This window comes from Helianthus annuus, chromosome 14, assembly GCF_002127325.2.
Source record: "Helianthus annuus cultivar XRQ/B chromosome 14, HanXRQr2.0-SUNRISE, whole genome shotgun sequence".
NCBI classification, from domain to species: Eukaryota; Viridiplantae; Streptophyta; class Magnoliopsida; order Asterales; family Asteraceae; genus Helianthus; species Helianthus annuus.
In genome coordinates, this window is record NC_035446.2 from 149396631 (window position 1) to 149401314 (window position 4684).

Sequence of the window (4684 nt, forward strand, 5' to 3'; positions counted from 1 at the left end):
CTGTCCGATCGATCCAAAACCCAGCAACGGATGCCAAAGTGCTGCCTGTATAAGGCTATACTTTGTTAACTTTGTTATCTCGTGATGTATCGTTAAAGTTTGAGTTAGGTTTTTGCACTGACACGTGTTGCATTGTATTTTTATTAGGAACTCAAGATTAGCACCAGGAAGCTTTAAGTTAAAACCCTAAATCTACTAAGTGAGTCATTCTTTCTTTTTACCAAATGCATTGCAAAATCCTAAATGTTTTTCAGTTATACTTACAGTGATTAAGTTTTTGTAATCTATAATTACTGCCGGTATGTGGGGTTTTGTATACACTACTTGATAATCTTCACTGTTGGACGAAAGTTAGCCAATGAGTGATATGACCACCATCACATCGGAACTGCCACCGTGTGACAAATACTAATTGAGTATTTGGTAGATATAAACAATGTAATCACCCTTGATAATGTAAAATATAAAAATGTGTCTTTTCATAAAATTGAATGAACTCACTAGTATTTTTGCTGATAAAATGTTTTCAAACGTGTTTCAGGTAACTTACTGTGAAGGTAATAAAAGCCTGCTATGGAGCACTGAAGGCTTAAATAAAGTGGCTATGATTACACAAATAAAAGAAGAAATTTGTGTTTTTATCAATTATGGTTTATCCCTATAAAAACATTTGATTGTAATATGGGTTTTATCCCATTTTAATATTAAAAGTTTGGTGTTTTACAAACTCTGAAAATTTTCCTAACTGCAAATTTAATAAACACCGATACCACCTGTAATCTGGCTCACGGCTCCCGCCCAGGGTGTGGTCGGGGGTTGTGACATAAATCCTAAAAAAATAAAAAAATCAACCTATTAAATCCTACAAAAAATAAAAAAAATTACAAAGTACCGTAAATATTATAGTTGGGAACCCACTTAAACTCTGTATTCCCATCGTGCCTGTACTGGATCTTCGCGATCTCCACTCGATCGTCGTAGGTCAAGTTGTTCGCAGGGACACGGTCGAAGCAAACTTTAAACCGACCCAACCTCGGTTTGAGCTCACGCCATTTGTGTTGACACGCGTTTAAGTTGTGACGCGTGTTCCCGACGTGTCGTTGGTATTGTTGGAATGCTCGCCCCCAATACGCGGTTTGACCGCGTTATAGGGTACGTTGTGCGTTAACAATCGATGTCACTAGTGTTATTTCCTCCTCTTAGGTCCAATGCACCATTTTCGACTTTTTGATGTGGGTTTGGTGGAAGAAGAATGGGAAATGTTAAAATTGTGTTGGGTAATGGCTAAAGAATAATGGGAAAATATATAATTTGGATGAGTATTTATAGGTAAAAATGTAATTTAAAAAAAAATTGATTTACCATATCTAACCGCCACCCCCAACGACTACCCCCAAACGGCTACATCGAACCAGCCAGTCAAAGCCAGCCATGTCACACTGCCCCCCCCCCCCCCCGCCCGACGCCAGCAGGGCATTGCCATGGCCAACGCTAGCCCGGTGTGGTCTAGCCAGCGTTTTTGGCATTCCGCCGCCCCAATCCACGCTCCACACCCCACAGTCTTATGGTCTGTCGTATGTATTATAACTATCTTGTATATGGTATAGTATCTCATAACATATTTCTTATATGGATAAAAACCGGATTTTGGAGGCTGTCAAGGTACATCTCAAGTGATTTTATATAAACTTTTATTGTAAAGTTATGGTTGATTTAAAATTATTCTTTTTGTTATTTTGATGTTCTAGGCAAACTTCAATGACAAGTATGAAGAGTACAGGAAGAAGTGGGGTGGTGGAATAATGGGATCAAAATTACAAGCAAAGACCAAGGCAAAAGAGAGAGTTCTTGCCAAAGAGGCTGCTCAGAGAATGAACTAGACTGAATTTGGTAATATTTTGAGATTTTGAAACATTTTGTTACTTTTTAAGAATCTTGTTCTTCCATTTTCAGTTTTTGGGAGGTCAATTACTCATGTATGCTTCTTATTGTATGTGTTTGGTTTTTGGTTCTGTGACAGTTGATTCAATTCTAGAAAATTTTAACCAGTTTTACCTTCTGTGATATTTATTGTTTTGAAATTGTTTGGCGGAATGGCTTTGAAAAACTTGATGTCCAAATTCTCGTATGTCATTCAGGAATATATCGGGTGGGGGTGGGGGTGGAGTCTCGGCGTCCCATCGATTGTTGCGTTTGTTTTTGGGTACCCCTTGTATAGAAATATGTATCCGTCGGGTAGCCCATTTACGCGGTTGGTGCAAGTGTGTGTGGCTGCTTATAAGAAGAGGAATTTGCCAATGGTTTCGGATGCTAAGATGCTTCATGAGAATGAAGAGCATGATGCTTCTATTTCTGTTGCTGGGAGACTTCTCCATACTAAACAAATGAAGTAAGTCTATTCTTTTATATCACCTTTTGTCATGCCATTTTTTTTAAGCCGGGAGCTTGTTCGTGTTCGTTTGTTCGTTCGTTTGTTTTAACATCGGTTATTGGTGGAGCCATAGCGGGGCCACCCAAGGGTTAGTATTGTAATTTCATATTGTTTGATGCTTTGATTAGAATTTGACACTATAGATTCCACATTAGCAACATTTGAAATTCAGCCAAACAAAATGTAACTTGCTACTTCATTTGTTGCTACAGTAGTTAATAAAGTTTTTAATGTAACTGGTAATAATATTCTTGCTGTTGATGGGTCAATTGGTACATTTGGAAAACATCTATCTAGCATCAATGTTGAGTCAAACAGGAGGGCACTTCGTGAGCTTCTTTTTTGCATTCCTGGTGCTCTCCAATACCTAAGTGGAGTCATTCTTTTTAAGGAAAATCTCTACCAGAAGACAGGTACTATATTATATGACGTTTGGCAAACTGCAAAAAAATTGCAATGCACTATTCTTTTTTAGCAACTGATACAATGTACATCTTTTAGTGATCTATAGCCAACATACCTTTTGTTCCCAAAATATGAATTTGTATCATCTTATTCAACATATTTACTATATACCATTTTTTTGTCTTTAAAAAGGCTAAGAAAAAAAGTGTGCGCATATACCAATAAGAGGCAACCGGTATATCGCTGACAATGTATGAGAAGCAATTCCTTGTTTACATGGACAAACAACTTGTTATTTTATGATCATCTTTCATTGCTTTTAAATGTGTCAACTGGCTTTTAATTTTTTACTTTAGATTTAACATTAACAAAATGTTTATAGGTAAGTTATTCGTGGATGCTATGAAGGAAGCTGGAGTCCTCTTTGGTCTCAAGGTTGACAAGGGTACAGTCGAACTTGTTGGAACCAACGGTAAGACCACAACTTATGTTGTGTTTGGTTGTCAAATGAATTGGAATCCATCACCCCGGTACCCACAACCCTTGGTTCGGGTCGAAATGGGTGGAAACAATACGGGCCAAAACAGTTCGCGTCGAAATGGTACGGTCTAAACCGTTCACGTCGAAACGTGTCGAAACGGTTCGCGTTGAAATGGTTCAATTCTAAACGGTTCGATTCGAAACGGTACGGGTCGAAACGGTTCGCATCGAAATGGTTCATGTCGAAACAATTCTATTCAAAACGGTTCTATCAAATTCTATTTTCTCATTGCAAATTACATGTCTTGTTTTATGCTGTCTAATGTGTGAAAAGTGTTCTCTGGCCTAAATTTTGCTTCTTTAATCCATGTTTTGTTTTAGTTAGGTGTAAAAGTTTGTGTTGCTAGCTTAAATTTTGCTTCTTAATCATTACCATTCTTCTCATATTTTGTAAATGTTGTTGATTGCATCGGTCATATTTTCCCCCTTTTTTTTTCGTTTTCTTTAATATAAACTTGAGTTGAGTAACGAATCAAATGGGTTCATAATAACCTTTTTTTTGTATTTAGGTACTTTTAACTCGTTCAACTCATCTGGCCTGTTTTTTTTTCCTTTTCTTTTAAACTAAGTATATCCTTATTTACCGGTTTAAAACACAACTTGAATTGGTTTTGTTCTTCCTGTTCTTAATATTTTGTTAAATAAAGGCCAGCTTGAATCAAGTTTGTAAGACCATGTTCTTCCTTACATGCATCTGTAGGGATAAAATAGTCGGTAAGGCCTTCGTTGCCAAAGTGCCTTTGGCCTAGCGGTATCAAAGAGTGTAAAAGTGTTACCCTCTTCTTGAAGAGGGTTCGAGTCTCACAATGAAGAAATGGGTTAGATTAAATAGTCTGAACCAGCTAAAAACCAGTCATTTTCATTCTTGTAGAGGTGTTTGTGATTCATGTCTTGTAATGATGACTATTCCATGTTTCTGTAGTGATACACACTTTTAGATGGGACTTTAAGCTATATGGATTGTGTTTCTTTTTTTTTTTTTTTTTATGTTTCTAGCTTTCAGGTATGATAACCATCATAAAGTTATAAACTTTTCTTTCAAGATGCATGATATATAACATGAAATACCAGGCATATGTATCAGGTTCTTTGTGGTACTCAAAAGACGCAAAAACCTCAACTTATGTATGATTTTTTTATCGTTTTTAGGTTTGGATTATATTCCGTTCCATATTATCGACTCCGCTGCAATGTGCGGGTTTCCCACTAGTATAGTATGGTATAGTATCTCATAACATATTTCTTATATGGATAAAATTCATTTTAAACATTCTTAGTTCTTAAAAACTCCTACAAGATGAAAATTTA

General features: G+C 36.6%; 1 long non-coding RNA gene across 1 annotated transcript; it reads left to right on the top strand.

The window, feature by feature from the left end:
• Nucleotides 1–1632: 1632 nt before the first annotated feature.
• LOC118486707 lies at nucleotides 1633–2062 on the top strand. Its single transcript, XR_004879612.1, has 2 exons — nucleotides 1633–1662; nucleotides 1749–2062. It is a non-coding gene; the product is annotated as an uncharacterized LOC118486707 (long non-coding RNA).
• Nucleotides 2063–4684: the final 2622 nt, after the last annotated feature.